At 45.1% G+C, this 19,880-nt stretch overlaps 1 protein-coding gene across 12 annotated transcripts in view; it reads left to right on the top strand.

Moving 5' to 3' along the window:
* The window catches only part of LRRC3B (leucine rich repeat containing 3B), a 273,318-nt gene that overhangs the window by 125,376 nt on the left and 128,062 nt on the right, over positions 1-19,880 (top strand). For 4 of the 12 annotated variants that reach the window (XM_056520025.1, XM_056520023.1, XM_056520026.1 and 1 more), the window contains exon 2: positions 14,058-14,190. The exons of 5 other annotated variants lie outside the window; for them this stretch is intronic. The gene's annotated coding sequence lies outside the window, so the exon portion shown is untranslated. Of the gene's footprint in view, positions 1-12,891; positions 13,034-14,057; positions 14,280-19,880 lie in introns of those variants that run through there. 3 more of the 12 variants (XM_056520022.1, XM_056520020.1, XM_056520032.1) reach the window with 3 other exon arrangements.

Here is a 19,880-nt window from a genome sequence, read left to right on the forward strand (position 1 = left end):
CATCCGCGAAGTCCATATAGGCCTTAGGGAGACCGGTTACTGGAGGAACCACAGAGTTACGGCAAGGGTTACTGGGAACCGGTTTTAGACAGTTCTTGGAACAAGAGGACCCCCAACTCTTGATCTCCCCAGTGGACCAATCCAGGGTTGGGGAATGAAGTTGAAGCCAGGGAAGTCCAAGGAGAATCTCCGAGGTGCAATTGGGAAGGACCAAAAGTTCAATCCTCTCATGATGAGATCCGATGCTCATAAGAAGGGGCTCCGTGCGGAAACGTATGGTACAGTCCAATCTTTCATTATTTACACAATTGATGTAGAGGGGTCTGGCGAGACTGGTCACTGGGATGTTGAACCTGTTGACGAGAGAGGCCAAAATAAAATTTCCTGCAGATCCAGAGTCCAAGAAGGCCACTGTAGAGAAGGAGAAGGCAGAGGCAGACATCCGCACAGGCACAGTAAGACGTGGAGAAGCAGAGTAGACATCAAGGACTGTCTCACCTTTGTGCGGAGTCCGCGTACGTCTTTCCAGGCGGGGAGGACGGATAGGACAATCCCTCAGGAAGTGTTCGGTACTAGCACAGTACAGGCAGAGGTTCTCCATACGGCGTCGTGTCCTCTCTTGAGGTGTCAGGCGAGACCGGTCGACCTGCATAGCCTCCACGGCGGGAGGCACAGGAACAGATTGCAGGGGACCAGAGGAGAGAGGAGCCGAGGAGACGAAACGCCTCGTGCGAACAGAGTCCATATCTTGGCGGAGTTCCTGACGCCTTTCAGAAAAACGCATGTCAATGCGAGTGGCTAGGTGAATAAGTTCATGTAGATTAGCAGGAATTTCTCGTGCGGCCAGAACATCTTTAATGTTGCTGGATAGGCCTTTTTTGAAGGTCGCGCAGAGGGCCTCATTATTCCAGGACAATTCTGAAGCAAGTGTACGGAATTGTACGGCATACTCGCCAACGGAAGAATTACCCTGGACCAGGTTCAACAGGGCAGTCTCAGCAGAAGAGGCTCGGGCAGGTTCCTCAAAGACACTTCGGATTTCCGAGAAGAAGGAGTGTACAGAGGCAGTGACGGGGTCATTGCGGTCCCAGAGCGGTGTGGCCCATGACAGGGCTTTTCCGGACAGAAGACTGACTACGAAAGCCACCTTAGACCTTTCAGTGGGAAACAGGTCCGACATCATCTCCAGATGCAGGGAACATTGGGAAAGAAAGCCACGGCAAAACTTAGAGTCCCCATCAAATTTATCCGGCAAGGATAAGCGTATCCCAGGAGCGGCCACTCGCTGCGGAGGAGGTGCAGGAGCTGGCGGAGGAGATGACTGCTGAAGCTGTGGTAGCAACTGTTGTAGCATAACGGTCAGTTGAGACAGCTGTTGGCCTTGTTGCGCTATCTGTTGTGACTGCTGGGCGACCACCGTGGTGAGGTCAGCGACAACTGGCAGAGGAACTTCAGCGGGATCCATGGCCGGATCTACTGTCACGATGCCGGCTGGCAGGTAGTGGACCCTCTGTGCCAGAGAGGGATTGGCGTGGACCGTGCTAGTGGACCGGTTCTAAGCCACTACTGGTTTTCACCAGAGCCCGCCGCAAAGCGGGATGGTCTTGCTGCGGCGGTAGTGACCAGGTCGTATCCACTAGCAACGGCTCACCTCTCTGGCTGCTGAAGATAGGCGCGGTACAAGGGAGTAGGCAGAAGCAAGGTCGGACGTAGCAGAAGGTCGGGGCAGGCAGCAAGGATCGTAGTCAGGGGCAACGGCAGAAGGTCTGGAAACACTGGCAAGGAACACACAAGGAACGCTTTCACTGGCACTAAGGCAACAAGATCCGGCAAGGGAGTGCAAGGGAAGTGAGGTAATATAGGGAAGTGCACAGGTGAAAACCCTAATTGGAACCACTGCGCCAATCAGCGGCGCAGTGGCCCTTTAAATCGCAGAGACCCGGCGCGCGCGCGCCCTAGGGAGCGGGGCCGCGCGCGCCGGGACAGAACAGACGGGGAGCGAGTCAGGTAGGGGAGCCGGGGTGCGCATCGCGAGCGGGCGCTACCCGCATCGCGAATCGCATCCCGGCTGGCAGCAGGATCGCAGCGCCCCGGGTCGGAGGACGTGACCGGAGCGCTGCAGCGGAGGGAGTGAAGCGAGCGCTCCGGGGAGGAGCGGGGACCCGGAGCGCTCGGCGTAACATTTATTTTGTCCTTCTATATTCTCCAGTATGTGCCATCTGAGTTCATTAACATTATGTCCATGTTCGAAAATGTCTGGATACTCTTGTTTCAAATTTCTCCTTCTGTTTCTGACCCACCTCTTCGGGTCCCTTTTTGTATGTACTTATAGCACTCTTGTGTTCATTAATTCTGTTTTATTGCTCTCATGGTCTTTAATAATAGCATTGCAGTTCTGCAGGACAAGCAGGCAAACGTACCTGACTAAAAAAACCTACATAAATAAGGCCACTAAAAAAATCACCAATCACCAAAAGACTTTATTACATAATTTAATTAATATAGACAACAAGGAAAAAAAACATAAAAAACATATGACATTCATACATGATTAAAAATGACAGTGGGGGAACACTGAGTAAATATTAAATATAGATAAATACAAATATAGGTTGGCTCAATGTTAATGCATCACTGATATAGGCTGGTCATAATGAATGGATGGGTGCTAGTCAGACGAACTGTACACCTTCTTAGGGATGTGCGACTAATCTATATTAAATAAAAATAATAAGAGATAAATGCAAAAATAGTAAAAATTTTTATACCACTTGTGTAGATATAATTACTTTATTTTTGATGATAGGGTATAGATTCTTTGTAGGTTTTAAACGTACCTGACTGTCTGGCTATTAGGAATATCTGTTTTGCTGGTTTTTTTCATCTTACTCACATCTGCCCTTATTAAATGGATGGCAATCGATCTTTTCTTCCTATATATAAATGTTGGGCTACTGCAGAACAGGCGACCAATCTTTTCGTCTACCCCCAGTAAGCCCCAGTATTTACATATAGTTTGCTTAATCATTTTTAAGTGACAGTCATAGGTAGAAAAGAAGCTGACATCCGTCTCCTGGCGTTTCTTCTTAATATTATTTTTCCTTAGATCTTCCCTGGGTAACGTCTCAACCTCTTTACTAATTTCTTATATTTCCTTTCTATCATATCCTCTCTGTACAAATTTTTCAATAACCATCTTTTTACGTGACACAAATCAGTTTCTGGATTGCATAGCAGAGCTAAAAAATGTTCAGGAGCTCTGCTATGCACTCTAGATATTAAAAGCTTATACACAAACATCCACACACAGGAGGGAATACTTGCCATCAAGGAACACCTCATAACATAATAACACAATGACTAATGCCAAAATAAGGTTTTTGATGGAGTTACTTGAAATCATCCTTTGTAGGAATTATTTTAGATTTGTTAAAAAGGGCACCTCGATGGGGTCCCCTGTGGCCCCAAGTCTGGCTAACATATTCATGTATAAGTTTGAAGAGAATTTTGTGAGGGGACATGCTCTGGGAGAGAAGGTGGGGCTGTGGGTCTGTTATGTGGACAATGTTTTCATCTGCTGGACAGGCACACAGCCCCAGCTTCTTGAGTATGTAGAGTATCTTAATGGATGCCATCCTCTGATGGAATTTTCATGTGAAGCCCATGAGAAAGAGATACATTAGCTGGATGTAAAAGTAATTAAAAACCCAGAAGGTATGCTTGATACCACATTGTATGTAAAAAATACAGATATATATATATATATACCAATCTACCGCATCGTGATAGTGGTCATGCTCCAAAGGTGTTCAAGGGTATACCAAAAGGTCAGCTTATCAGAACAAAAAGTCTGTAGCAAAGAGAGTGAGTTTCAGAGGAATAAAAAGATGGTTATTGAAAAATTTGTACAGAGAGCATATGATAGAAAGGAAATGGAAGGAATTAGTAAAGAGGTTGAGACGTTACCAAGGGAAGATCTAAGGAAAAATAAGATTACGAAGAAACACCAGGAGACGGATGTCAGCTTCTTTTCTACCTATGGCTGTCATTCAAAAATGATTAAGCAAACTATATGTATATACTGGGGCTTTCTGGGGGCAGACGAAAAGATTGGCCGCCTGTTCCGCAGCCGCCCGAGATTTATATATAGGAAGAATAGATCGATTGCCATCCATTTAATAAGGGCAGATGTGAGTAAGATGAAAATAACAGGAAAACAGATATTCCTAAGAGCCAGACAGGTACGTTTGCCTGCTTGTCCTGCAGAACTGCAATGCTATTATTAAAGGGGATGCAGTAATATTAGGGAACAAAAATTCCTATTAGGTAATGGCATTCCCGCAACAGTACCTAGGTTGTCTATTTATTAAAGTGCCCATGTGGGAAAGCCTATGTGGGGCAGGCCATGAAAGCAATAAAACAGAGAATTAATGAACACAAGAGTGTGATTAGTACATACAAAAAGGGACCTGAAGAGGAGGGGTCAGAAATGAAGGAGAAATTTGAAACCAGAGTATCCAGAATTTTTTTTGAACATGGACATAATGTTAATGAACTCAGATGGCAGATAATGGAGAATATAGAAGGAGAAAATAAAGAACAGATTAAAACAAGATTATTAAAAAGTGAAGTACACTGGATTCAAAAACTGTGCACGATACAGCCTCATGGGATTAATGAGATCTGTCATTTTAATGTTTTTCTATAAAGATATTTGCTGCTTCTATCAGAATCCATATACATTGTAATGATTTTTATCTTTTGTGATACGTTTTTGTATGGTTTTTACTCTAGAATTGAAATCTCGCGAGAGTTACTTATCTATGTAATGTGGTGATAGGATACGTGCACTATGCTTGAGAAAGGGGGCGTTGCACTTGAAACGTAGCAGACTTCTCTATCAGACCTGCAGTGAATGGAGACAGCTGGATAAGAGATTGCTGGTGCAGGAGCACATGAATGCCAAAGAAGCCTACTATGTGTCACGATTCGGCTTACGGGTTGTGGATCTGCTGTGTCAGCGAGGGATTGGCGTGGACCGTGCTAGTGGACCGGTTCTAAGAGGCTACTGGTTTTCACCAGAGCCCGCCGCAAAGCGGGATGGTCTTGCTGCGGCAGTAGCAACCAGGTCGTATCCACTAGCAACGGCTCAACCTCGCTGACTGCTGAGAAGGCGTGGGACAGAAGGACTAGGCAGAGGCAAGGTCAGACGTAGCAGAAGGTCGGGGGCAGGCGGCAAGGTTCGTAGTCTGGATGGATAGCAGAAGTTCAGGTACACAGGCTTTGGACACACTAAACGCTTTCACTGGCACAAGGCAACAAGATCTGGCAAGGGAGTGCAAGGGAGGAGATCAGATATAGCCAGGGAGCAGATGGAAGCCAATTACGCTAATTGGGCCAGGCACCAATCATTGGTGCACTGGCCCTTTAAGTCTCAGAGAGCTGGCGCGCGCGCGCCCTAGAGAGCGGAGCCGCGCGCGCCAGCACAAGACAGCAGGGGACCGGGACGGGTAAGTGACCTGGGATGCGATTCGCGAGCGGGCGCGTCCCGCTGTGCGAATCGCATCCCCGACGGCCATGACAGTGCAGCGCTCCCGGTCAGCGGGACTGACCGGGGCGCTGCAGGGAGAAAGACGCCGTGAGCGCTCCGGGGAGGAGCGGGGACCCGGAGCGCTAGGCGTAACAGTACCCCCCCCCCCTTAGGTCTCCCCTTTTTTTTGTCCGGTAACTGCCTCCCCTGGGATGAGGACACCGGGAAAGAATGGAGGGTTTCCTCAACGGCAGGCAGTGCAGCAGGAGTTGGAATGGGGAGGGAGGGCAGAGGGTGAAGCTTGGCACGGGGCAGGGTGACACAAGGACGGGAGCCATGAGGAGGCACAGAGGCTTGCCTGACGGGACTGGGAGGGGGGGAGAGGCACTTCCTAAGGCAGGCAGAGTCCCAGTTCTTGATCTCCCCGGTGGTCCAATCAAGGGTGGGAGAATGAAGGCGGAGCCATGGCAGACCGAGGAGGACCTCAGAGGTACAGTTGGGGAGAACGAAGAGCTCAATCCTTTCGTGGTGGGGTCCAATACACATCAGGAGGGGTTCTGTGCGGTAACGCACGGTGCAATCCAGTCTGACTCCATTGACCGCGGAAATGTAGAGCGGCTTGACGAGACGGGTTACCGGGATGCGGAATTTATTCACAAACGACTCCAAAATAAAATTACCAGAGGCACCAGAGTCCAAGCAGGCCACGGCTGAGAGGGAGGAGTTGGCTGAAGGAGAAATCCGCACGGGCACCGTGAGACGTGGAGAAGCAGACTTGGAACCAAGAGACGCCACACCCACGTGAGCTGGGTGCGTGCGTGCGTTTCCCAGACGTGGAGGACGGATAGGGCAATCCACCAAGAAATGCTCGGTACTGGCACAGTAAAGACAGAGATTTTCTTCCCTACGGCGATTCCTCTCTTCCTGGGTCAGGCGAGACCGATCCACTTGCATGGCCTCCTCGGCGGGAGGCCCAGGCGTAGACTGCAAAGGATGCTGTGGGAGAGGTGCCCAGAGATCTAAGTCTTTTTCCTGGCGGAGCTCTTGGTGTCGCTCAGAAAAACGCATGTCAATGCGGGTAGCCAAATGGATGAGTTCTTGGAGGTTGGCAGGAATCTCTCGTGCGGCCAGCACATCCTTGATGCGACTGGATAGGCCTTTTTTAAAGGTCGCGCAGAGAGCCTCGTTATTCCATGATAACTCGGAAGCAAGAGTACGAAATTGGATGGCGTACTCGCCCACTGAAGAATTACCCTGGACCAGGTTCAACAGGGCAGTCTCGGCAGAAGAAGCTCGGGCTGGCTCCTCGAAGACACTCCGGACTTCAACGAAGAAGGCCTGGACTGAGGCTGTGGCAGGATCATTGCGGTCCCAGAGCGGTGTGGCCCAAAGAAGGCTTACTACAAACGCCACCTTAGACCGTTCTGTAGGAAACAAGTCCGACAACATCTCCATATGCAGGGAACACTGAGACAAAAATCCACGGCAGAGTTTAGAGTCCCCATCAAATTTGTCCGGCAGGGACAAGCGCAGGCTAGGAGAGGCCACTCGCTGCGGAGGAGGTGCAGGAGCTGGCGGAGGAGATGGTTGCTGCTGTAGCAGAGGCAGAAGTTGCTGTAACATGGCGGTCAACTGCGACAGCTGCTGTCCTTGTTGGGCAATCTGCTGCGATTGCTGAGCGACCACCGTGGGAAGGTCAGCGAGACTTGGCAGCGGCACCTCAGCGGGATCCATGGCCGGATCTACTGTCTCGATTCGGCTTACGGGTTGTGGATCCGCTGTGTCAGCGAGGGATTGGCGTGGACCGTGCTAGTGGACCGGTTCTAAGAGGCTACTGGTTTTCACCAGAGCCCGCCGCAAAGCGGGATGGTCTTGCTGCGGCAGTAGCAACCAGGTCGTATCCACTAGCAACGGCTCAACCTCGCTGACTGCTGAGAAGGCGTGGGACAGAAGGACTAGGCAGAGGCAAGGTCAGACGTAGCAGAAGGTCGGGGGCAGGCGGCAAGGTTCGTAGTCTGGATGGATAGCAGAAGTTCAGGTACACAGGCTTTGGACACACTAAACGCTTTCACTGGCACAAGGCAACAAGATCCGGCAAGGGAGTGCAAGGGAGGAGATCAGATATAGCCAGGGAGCAGATGGAAGCCAATTACGCTAATTGGGCCAGGCACCAATCATTGGTGCACTGGCCCTTTAAGTCTCAGAGAGCTGGCGCGCGCGCGCCCTAGAGAGCGGAGCCGCGCGCGCCAGCACAAGACAGCAGGGGACCGGGACGGGTAAGTGACCTGGGATGCGATTCGCGAGCGGGCGCGTCCCGCTGTGCGAATCGCATCCCCGACGGCCATGACAGTGCAGCGCTCCCGGTCAGCGGGACTGACCGGGGCGCTGCAGGGAGAAAGACGCCGTGAGCGCTCCGGGGAGGAGCGGGGACCCGGAGCGCTAGGCGTAACACTATGTCTCCTTTTAACATCTTGCGGACTGTATGATTCACTTGGTGAATATTGAATGTTTTGATTCCTGTATTTTTGATGAATCATATATAAAGAAAGAAGATTTATTGCATCTAAATTAGTGCCTATTTCTTTAAGACTGACATGATACTGGGTTTATAGAGCACCCAGCCACTACGCTATCACCCAAATACCACCTGTCCCATACCGTGCACTGAAATACTATTTAATGGATTTCCCCTTTAAGCTCATCCACTCAATTGTATATTTTGTTTCAACTTCTACAGTCATAACAGGGCTACCATATATTTATGTAGGTCCTTTACCTCTGGTTTTATATGAAAACACACAGAGGGTTGTTCTGTCAAATTCCAAACAAATCCAACAGAAATTAGGCTAGGTTCATACTACAGAATTTCAGAGTGGAATTCCATTTTGAAATTCTGCTTGGAAATTCCAGTGCAGCAGAATCCCCTTGCTGTCAATATGGATCCACTGCACAGTGCACATTACAGAATTTCTGAAATTCTTTTGGAGAATATTTAATTTTCACAAATGTTCAAGTTTTTGTAACACAAAGAGGTTAACAATGAAAAACAAAAGCATACAGGACAATTTAGAACAAGGAGATATGACCATGAGATACATAATGCATGAAATACATAAAACCATTGGAGAATATTTTTATACATATGGTACCCAAAGTAGCTTGTACAGGGGTGCAATGTAGCCTCATACTAGGGAGCACTACTGAATGAAATCCAGTGTACATGACTTTGCTGCACATGAGCCTTAAAGGGGTACTCCGGTGGAAAACTTTTTTTTTTTTTAATCAACTGATGCCAGGAAGCTAAACAGATTTGTAAATAACTTCCATTAAACATCTTAATCCTTACAGTACTTATTAGCAGCTGTATACTACAGAGAAAATAATTTTCTTTTTGGATTTATTTTCTGTCGCGACAACGGTGCTCTCTGCTGACACCTCTGTCCATGTCAGGAACTGTCCAGAGCAGGAAAAAATCCCCATAGCAAACATATGCTGCTCTGGACAGCTCCTAAAATAAACATAGGTGTCAGCACAGAGCACTGTGTTTGTGACAGAAAAGAAATCCAAAAAGCAAAGCATTGGACCAGATTTTCTGATGTGTCTACACCAGCCTTTTGGCTTGTTCCTGGCTGTTTTTGCATTGCATGGGCTTTCCCTTGTATTTATTATTACCGTGCATCAAAAGGGGGCAGGTCATCGCTCTGAGCGACTTAGCAGTTACATTTGTGAAATAAAAACATCAGATGTGGTGCAGTAGTCTGTTGCATCATATAGCACTTTAAAAATGGTCTAAACAAGGTCTAAACAAGCAGCATCAGCAAGATCAGACATACAGCACCAAAATTACCATTACCCATGTGCCACAATAGTAAATACACTACCACTGAATGAAAGATATACTCAAATCCTACTTACTATTAGGCTACAATAGTAAATCTGGGCTATAAATCTTGTTCTTATTTATAGTGACTTTTTTCCTATATATTTTTCCTTTATACTCACAGTAGAATAACTTCTTAGGCTAGATTTACAAATATCCGGCGTCTGGCTCCGGCAAAACTGGGTGAAAAATGCCACAACTGATGCCAGAAGTGCATCAGTTGGCATCAGTTGTGCATCATCCGGCATCCAATCATAAACTGTAAACTGAAACGCCGGATGATTGTGAACGGCCCTATTCAAATGAATGGGATCAGTTCTCGCTTCATTTTTCCTCGGGCGCATGTTTTGCAGCGCTGGAGGTAAAAGAAAACTGACTATGGACGTATCTAAAGGCGCCCCTAGAGCTATAACTTTTTTTTTTTTATCTTTCTCCATATATAGCCACAGCAGGGCTTGTTTTTTTTATGGGACTAATTTTAAAGAGAGCATAAATTTTAACATAAAATGTACTGTGAAGCATAAAACGAATTATTTGTGGGCTAAAATTGAATTAAAAAAAAACTATCTTTGTTTTTCAGATAAGTACAATTACAGTAATACCAAATATATATCATTTTCATGTTTAAAATGTAAAAAGAAAATATACTGTATTTTGGCAGCAAACTGTCAAATCAGCGTTTTTGTCGTACAGCTTGTCTAAGAAAACACTGTACAAAAAGATCTCCATATGGCAGGCACAGAGGCCTTCAGAAGGCCTCGAGCTGCCATAGTAGCCCATCAGCTAAAGTCTGATGCCAGCAGTTGCAGGCAGGTGTCAGCTATAACATACAGCTGACATCCGCTGCATATAAAGAGGGATAAGCTAGTGAGCTTGCTCTATATGCAAGGACCCCCAAGTGCCATAAAAAGGTGTTTTAGCAACATTAAAGGGGTACTCCAGCGCTAAGACATCTTATCCCCCAGCCAAAGGATAGGGGATAAGATGCCTGATCGCGGGGTCCCGCTGCTGGGGACCCCTGTGATCCTCCACGCCGCACCCCATTAGAATCAGCCCCCGGAGCGTGCTCACTCCGGGTCTGATTACTGGCGATCACAGGGATGGAGCATAGTGACATCACGGCTCCGCCCCCGTGTGATGTCATGCTCCACCCCCTCAATGCAAGCCTATGGGAGGCGGCTTGAAAGCTGTCACGCCCCCTCCATAGACTTGCATTGAGGGGGCGGAGCCGTGATGTCACTAAGCTCCGTCCCTGTGATCGCCAGTAATCAGACCCGGAGTGAGCACACTCCGGGGGCTGATTCTAACGGGGTGCGGCGTGGAAGATCACGGGGGACCCCAGCGGCGGGACCCCCACGATCAGGCATCTTATCCCTTATCCTTTGGAAAGGGGATAAGATGTCTTAGCGCTGGAGTACCCCTTTAAGAATTAATGTAACCAAATAAATAATGCTCAGTAAATTATAACAAAACTAAAAGCAGTAGATTTTAAATAAATACATTAAACACATTCACATAGTCCAGGAAATGTTCTCATAGATTTTTAGATGACTTATGCTAGGCTAGCTGTTAGCATCAGATAATTCTGATATCACGTGATATTACTAGAACTAACAGGTCAAGATTTGTGAGTGCTAAGGCCTAAAATAAACAGACTGAGTGCATATGACTGAAACAAAATGATATCATGATTATCATACAGTCATTTTCTTTTTCCATTGGTTGTTCAATTCTAATTTGTTGTCTATTACTTTAATTAAGAAAAGCAGAAATGATACATTTATCTACTACCAGTATAAATAATATAACATTCAATAAGATTATCCAGACAGGACAAATTGCATTTTTGCATATGTGTCTAATTTATTGAAAAGATTAAAGTGCATCTTTCATGGTTTATGTATATGAAACTGCTGACACAGATGTTTGTGTAAGGGTACATTCTATAACTAAGAAGCTATTAGTGCTTTTATTGAAAACCCATTTCATGGGGGCCCATAGTGATAAAGAGGCATGACTGGGGGTCTGCTGTGCTAGCTTTCTCTTTAATTGACACATGGCTGACCAGCCAATGGCGAGCCAATGGCGAGCCGATGGTGACCCACGCACGGCAAGTTTGTGAGTCTGATTCCTAACCTGTCAGACTCGCTGCATGTGTGCTGCAATCCCCATTTACAGCTCGCTGCTGGCAGGTGAACTGTGTGTCAGTCATAGAGGGAGTGGGTGTGACAACACAGGCGAGAGACATTGGGGCCCCAGGACACAAAGGACCCTCAGCCCACTTCTCTTTAACACTCCGGATCCCCAGAAAAGTTTTTTTTTTTTTTTTTAGCAAAATAAAAGCAACATGGATGCTTTTAAAATAAAAATCACAAACTCCTTCATTGACCCATGACACTGCTGTTCCGATGGCACCAGGGCCTACTGCTCAACATTGTTCCCCACTTTCTTTGACCGTGCAAAAAATTCCCACTCAGCTAGTAACTCACTACAGCCATGACCTGCCTTAACTGTTGTTTAGCTCAGCAGGCATTTCCTGCAGGGGTGACTTGTCGCGGAAAGTGAGGAACAGCAGAGACTTGCATTTTAAAAACTTTGCACCTTTGGTAACCTCTTTTAACACATTGTTATCTGTGATAACCAGGCAGCCATAAGAAGGTTAGGCTACATTCACATTGCATATGCTAAATATATCTGTATAGCCTGACTGATGACAAGTGTCAGGTAGATACACACACATAAATAAATATACCGTATATATATATATATATATATATATATATATATATATATATATTGTAATGCAAATATTAATACATGTAATTGTCAACAACAAATTACACAGCAGCATCATTTTGCAATTCAGGTGTATAAGAAGAGCACATCCTCGTGCTCCCTTTTAAATGGCTCCACGACACTAGGTATGATTGCTGCAGTTTTCTCATATAACTTGATGGTATTAATTCTAGAAATAACTGCTGACAAATTGAGATCAGGTGACCTTTACTTTGAGGCAACATGAATTCTTTCCAGGTACATTGAATTTAAAGATATTCAGACATTTTCACTTAAAGGGGTTATCCAGCGGTAGGGCAGTTTAAAAAAAAGATATGCCCATTCTATCTGGTATAAAAAAAAAATTACTTACATACGCGCTCCCCTGATGCCTCTGGTATTCTTCTCCCGGCTCTGGCGTTGTCCTCTTCCTCGTGCCTGTGATCAATCCATCACACTACAGCTCAGTAAATCACTGGCTGCAGCCTCAACAAATCAGGCTACTGATGTTATGTGTTGAGCCCCAGACCAGGAAGAAGACAATTACAACACCAACAACACCAAGAAGTGGATTGCACTGGAGGCTGGGAACAGGATACCAGAGGTACTGGGGGAGCATGGGAGGTAAGTAAAGGTCTATTTTTTTTATACATCTGAAAGAGACAGAATTCGCCAACCCCTTATCTTGCTCTACTGAGACACCAAGCCAGCACTTGCAGTCATACAGGCGTGGATCGTGGTCTGCATATGATGCACCTACTGCGGTGTGAAGAAAGTCCAAGAAAAAGGAGATAACTCATAGAAGCACACGTAGAAGAATGAATGGGCTGCACTCACAAGTACTCAAGGTGCAAAACAGTGCTGTTTCTTTATTTCAATGGTGCATAAAAACACATTGAATTTTCCATAGATTTAGCCCTGTATAGGGCAAGCAGGGCCTGACCAACTCCCCCCTCCCTTTTTTTGTTTCATGCGGTGTGAGGTGCAGGAGCGGATGCAGTCTTGCATGGGACACAAGTCTGCACCTCACACACATGCTCAGGGTGTATGGAGCAGGCTCCTGACTTGAGCTTGCTCTATACTCGGTGGCCCCTGGCTGATTTCAGTAGCCGGGGGCCGCCGCTAATAGCCCGGCATGCGGCGATCGCCAGTGCCGGCTATTAACCCTTTAGGTGTCTAAAAGGATCTTTTAACCATCCCTGGTGGTCTAGCGGGGTGGATCGCCCCCCACAACGCGATCGCAGGGGGCGATCCCCTGTGGAGGTAGACGGAGGGCTTGCCTTTGCATTTATGGCTGCCCCCATAGATCTGCATTTGATTGAGCCTGCTTTGGGCAGGAGCAACCATAAGCAACACAGATCAATGGAGTTCAATAGAACTGTATGAGGAATCTGAATGATTCCTCCTAAAAAGTGTGTTTAAAAAAAATTATAAAAGTTTAAAAACACCCATTAACCCCTTCCATATTAAAAGTTCATATCACCCCCCTTTCCATATAAAATATGTAAACATAATAAAAATAAACATATTTGGTAGTGGTGCATGCGTAATTGACCGAACTATTAAAAAATTACATTTTATATCTCGTACGGTAAATGGCGTTAACGTTAAAAAAAATCACAGAATTGCGTTTTTTATGTTTATAACATCATATCCCAGAAAGAATGAAGTAAAAAAATAGGGGTCAGGATTTTTTCTTTTTATTAAAAAGTCAAAAAAAAATTATTAATAAAACATGATGGAAAATAAACAAATTTGGTATTGTTGTAATCAGGCGGACCTAAAGTATCAAAATAATATGTAAGTTTGACCACAAGGTGAATGGCGAAAAAAAGAAAAAAAAAACAAATTTGCTTTTTTTTTATGTTTCAGAGCATAAGTTATGGAAAAATGAAAGGTGTCATAACAAAGTATACTTGGCCCCGCAAAAAACAAGCCTCATATGGGTCTGTAGATGGAAAAATAAGAGTTATGGCTATTATATGACGAGGAGGAAAAAACGAAGGTGCAGAAACTAATAAAGACCTCATTTACTTACTATTTTGGTTGAAATTATCTTATCTACCAGGACAAGTGGATTTTCTTGAGGGACAGGTAGATCGTGTTCCGCTTTAGTCCCTAGGACAGTTTTTTTTTTTATTTCCACACCCCTGGCCTTGTGCTCAATGCAATGGCTAAGATATATAGTGTGTGTATGTCACCTAATGAAGCTGTTATGGAGGAGCACAAATTATGATGAGCAACCACTGCAATTAATTAAAAGACATCTTGTCTGCAAAGCAGCTGAGCTACAGATTAGCATGTGTACAGATGCTGCACTGGGCCAATGTCAATACGGAATCGAAACTAATAATTCCATGGAACCCTATAATTCCTGAAACCATAAAAAAATCTGAATCCATTAAGGCATTTCCTAGGCTCTTTCCAGTCATACAATTGTAAAATAAAAAATTAAACAGTTAAGCATGAAAAAGGTGACATTGCAGAGCGCTTTCAGATATTTCTCTTTGACAGCTTAGAAGCAGCAAGGACATCTTCTTGTAAGTTTGATAGAACTGATGCCCATTCAGTGGAGACAGCAATTTGATGTGTTCACAACAGCTTGGCCTAGAAGATGACCTAGAAAAATAATTAAACCCACAACCTTAGCGTTACTGAATATTGTATGAAAATATAAAAGTATGCAACTTAATGCTATGTCATATAATATAATATACAGATCATAAGCGCCAGGGACATAGGGGGGAATTTATCATTGGTTTTACCCTGCTTTTGTGGTGTACATTTGTCTCACAGTTTGTCTCAGATGCTGTTTTGAGACCTTTCATTGCGACTTTTGCTTTAGAAGGTTTTTCTAAAGGAACATACCAAGTCATGATTTCAGTTGAAATCACGCAGTGGTCAGGAATTCATGAAATGCGACTTTTTCAGTTTGTTGCATCTTTTGTCGCAACTGCGCTCAGTTAGGCGCAAATCTACACCAGCCCTGACTTGGCTTACAAAACTGACTGTTGACAGCATTATTAAAAAGTCACACATTTTGTCGCACGGGATAAAAAGTCGCACAAAACATCGCAGAGGAATCACCATACAAAGTGGAGTACTGAAGTAAGAAATGTGATCACCGGATTTATCACATGCCCTGCACCGTGTAGTACATTTGGTGCAGGTACACAGTTTCCTCCACGTGAATTAATGGGGTAAAAAGACGTTCACCTACACCACTCTTGATGAATAACCCCCATTGAGGGGTATGTACAAAAAGTGGAGGAGGTGCATGACTTTTCACTCCGTTAATTCACATGTTGAAAACTGTACCTGCACCAAATTTATTACATGGCGCAGGGCATGTAATAAATCTAGTACTGATAAAATTTCTCTGTGACTTTGTTTATGACTTTTAAACCGTGCAACAAAATGTTCGACTTTTTAATAATGCTGTCCACAGCCAGTTTCTAAGGAATGTAAGGACTGGTGTAAAATTGCACCTAAATAAGCGTAGTTGCGCCAAAATATGCCACAAACTGAAAAGTTTCAAATCATAAATTCCTGACCACTGCATGATTGCAACTGAAATCACAACATCCAATGTCACTTTGTAAAAAAAAGTTCTATTTAGTTTGTCGCAATTATTTGTCTCTAAAAAGCAACTGCACAAAAAATAGAGACAAACTACAGCCAAAATAAGGGAGTAAAGGGTTTGATACATACCCCCCATTGTCTTTATTCCAACAGTGCTACTTTGCTTTATTATATGCAGATACTCTAATCAGCTTTCCTTATGACAATGACCAAGGCTAGTAAAGAGTGCTAAGGCGTCCAGCTATTGCCCTTGGCATAGTTATCCTTTTATTAACCTCAAAAACACTAGTCAGCTATAGAAGATAGCCTGAACTGTTTTTAACAGCATTTAATGATATGCTTTACAGCAATCCCCAGGGACATAAGCAAAAAATGTACATTAATTGGAAAGGTTTCTGGCAGGATCTGTGACCTTTGGGGATGGAAGGCTGAGCTCCTATTGTCTTCTCAGTATAGATGCTGGGATAAATATTTATCGAGTCATCCAGACAGTTATATAGCACATCATTGGTGGTTCAGGGGTCCAATCAGTTCCCATGCAATGCAATCATGTGGTGCCAATAGGTTGTCATGACAGGTACAGGCTTCTCTAGGCCTCCATGGCTGCCATGACAAATATGCTAGTGCAGCTATACTGTAACAAATTCACCTGTCCATACTTCAGCATTGTCTCCTTCACCTCAGCTGATAAAAATAAATTTCTAACACAGGGGTCACACCACAGGGACCCCCGCAATCTGCACATTACACTGCTCCATTTATTTCTATGGGAGCACTAAATATAACCGAATGCTGGTATATTCGACGCTCCAAGAGAAATGAATGGAGACCTTGTGCAATACAAGTACCATGCCTGCTTTGTAGTGTACTGCATATAATAAACAAAACATATCTTAATGATCATACTTCATTTTCTACACTATGGATTATATGTTTCTTCTGAAGACTGAACATCTTGGCTTAAGAAGAGACTACTATTGATCCCCGCTTGGTAAAAAGGCCCATATACACACTACAGTAACACTTATAAATTAATACAACACTTATGAATTACATTTTGAAATATGGGTTTGGAAATGTTTTGAGATTTTTTAATATCAAGCCCTACATTATCTGAGAACTATGTCCAACTTTAGTTGCACTGATGCTACTGCAGTAGGCAAGACAATGGAAACTTGTTGGAGATGGGGTAGTTATTGACCAGTTTACTAGAACTGGTTAACAACGCCTTAGTTTTAGAGCTGGCTATTATATTTGAGAGATGTTCTCTGGATTGCTAGGACATAAACAGGATTAGCACTAGATCACCAGGGCAAAGATAGAAGTTAATGCTGCTGCATCTTGGCTTGTCTACATAGTCCTTGTAGAACACTATCAAGAAACAAAACAAGGAAAGACAAGAGTTTATACTTATGGTTGTCTATGCAGATTTAGCCACTGTTGTAGTGTTTGTAACTAAAAAAGAGATGTCAGAATAATGCCTATTAAAGTGTCATTTGAATACATTTAACAACATCTGGACAACATGCCAAAAGTTTATTCAAATGACAATACTGCTTTACTATTCATTACAAAGTGGATTCTACGTTGTCACTAAGGGGTTATTAGGTAAAATTTAATAGTTTGGTCTTCTTAGTAAATAATAGTAAGTAGGGATGAGCAAATCAAATCTGCCGAATCCGAATTCCTTACGAATTTCAGGAAAAATTTGATTCATAACGAATGCGAATATTGCCGTGATTAAATTGCTTGAATCGCTTCATTAAACTCGATTTAGTGTGGTCCAGGCTCCAGGGCATCTAAAGTGGCAGATCCACATGGGAGAATATGGGGCAAGAAATCCTGGGAAGGCAGGAACAAGGGTTGGCGGGATGACCTTGAATCACATGCAGCATGCAGTCTATCAGCAGCCAGCCACCCTTGTAGTGTCACAGCCCTATATAATCAGCAGCCATCTTGTGACCAGTCACATCAGCATTCTATTACAGAAAGAGAGGGACAGAGAGCAGTGTGTGTTGCACAGAAAAGCATTTTTACAGCAGCGATTCACCTTCCATTCACATCAGCATACTATTGCAGAAAGAGAGGGACAGAGAGCAGTGTGTGTTGCACAGAAACGCATTTTTACAGCAGCGATTCACCTCCCAGTCTCATCAGCGTTCTATTGCAGAGAGGAACCGAGAGCAGTGTGTTGCACAGAAAAGCTTTTTTACAGTACAGCAGCAATTCACCTCAAGCCCAAATCCAGCCTAGAAGCACTGATAGGGAAAGGAGTGAGATTGAGAGAGAGAGTGCAATTTTGGGTGTAGTACACAGCGACTGTGTGCTGCATCACTGGTGTGTACAACAACTGAAAAGCTAATAGTAGCCAGCGAGTGTGGGTGAGCAGAGCACTAAAAGCATATTGTCCTCTATTAAGTGTAACCTGTGCGTACATCTAAGTGTTGTATCATTTTGTTCCTGTTAAAGTCTTAAGGGCCTAGATACTGTGAAAGGCCAGCCAAAAGTACACACCTGCTTTTGTAGACAAATATTGTTTTAAGGGTACTGGAGCGCATTGTCCTCCCCTCATAAGTGAATAGGACATACGTACATCTAATTGGTGTACCATTTAGTTTGTATTATAGTCTTAAAAGCCTAGATACTGTGAAAGGCCAGACAAAAGTACACACCTGCTGGTGTTGTAGAAAAATATTGTTTTAAGCATAATGGAGCTCATTGTCCTCCCATCATACGTGCATACCACATACGTAAGTGGTGTACGATTTTTTCCTGTTAAAGTCTTGAGGGCCTAGATACTGTGAAAGGCCAGCCAAAAGTACACACCTGCTGGTTTTGTAGATAAATGCTGTTTTAAGTGTACTGGAGCGTATTGTACTCCCCTCATATATGCACTAAGCATGTCAGGCAGAGAGGTGCCAGGATGTGCACAGAGGAGTGCAGAGGCCTAAATTCATCAGGCAGAGGTTGTAGCAAACTAGGGGCGAGTGGCAGCAGGGGTCGCAGTGAGAGGTCTGAGGTCCCGCTATCAGCTAGCGGTCGTGTCTCGATTAGCAACCCATCTGCCGTCATCGATTGGTTAACATGGTCATCCACTTCAACACACCCAGTCAACAGTCGGTGGGTTCCTCAGACACAACCCTCAGTTGGCATGGCCCGAGAGCAGTCCCTTTCCTCCCATTGCCTCTGTCCTATGCTGTTCCCTCCCCCACAGAAGTATCTTATGCGGTGGGTTCAACTCCACTAGTTAGTGAGGACAATATACTAGAGGACAGTCAGCAGCTACTGCCCAGCCAAGCATTGCAGGAGACATCCATCGCTTCCTCCGCTAGGCGGCCAAGTAGTTATGAGGAGAGTGACGTGGGAGGTGGTGTTGCGAGCATTCAGGCTCCTGAAGCAGACACTGTTGAGGAACCTGTGGAGGACATCAGTGACGTGAAGACACAACTCGATGATGATGAACCCGATCGCACTTGGGAGCCGGGTGCAGAAGGGGCTTCATCATCATCAAGGTGAGGGTTGCAGGTTGCCCGTGAGGCAGCAGCTGTGCCAGCAAGGTTGTTGCATGGTTTGCAGTCAGCATGGTGGCAGAAGTGAAAAGTCTGGAGCCAAACATGCCCAGGGTAGACCATCTGCTTTGCAGCAGCCTACCTTCCTGGGAGGTAGTGGAACAGGGGTTTCTGGAGGCAGTAGCATTCAATCAGTGCGGACTGGGGGGGGGGGGGGGGGGGGAATCAGCTACTCGGCGGTGTGGCAATTTTTTATCAAGCATCCGGAGGATGTTAACCTGGCCGAATGCAAGATGTGTCGGCAGAAGGTGAAGCGTTGCCAGGGTACCAATGTTGGCACCATGGTGACCGAAAATGGGAAAAACATCTTGTCTGCGCTGCGACGAGCAAGCCTGAGACATGCGCCCTGCATGGCACACGTGTTCAATCTGGTTGTCAAGTGGTTCCTGAAGTGTTCCCCCCATCTTCAAGACCTCCTAACAATGGGAAGGAAACTTTGCATGCACTTCAGCCACTCGTAAACTGCAAAGCACACTCTCTTTGAGCTGCAGCGTCAGAACGGTATCCCCCAACATAGTCTGATTTGCAACGTTTCCACACGTTG

This window comes from Hyla sarda, chromosome 5, assembly GCF_029499605.1.
Source record: "Hyla sarda isolate aHylSar1 chromosome 5, aHylSar1.hap1, whole genome shotgun sequence".
Lineage (NCBI taxonomy): Eukaryota > Metazoa > Chordata > Amphibia > Anura > Hylidae > Hyla > Hyla sarda.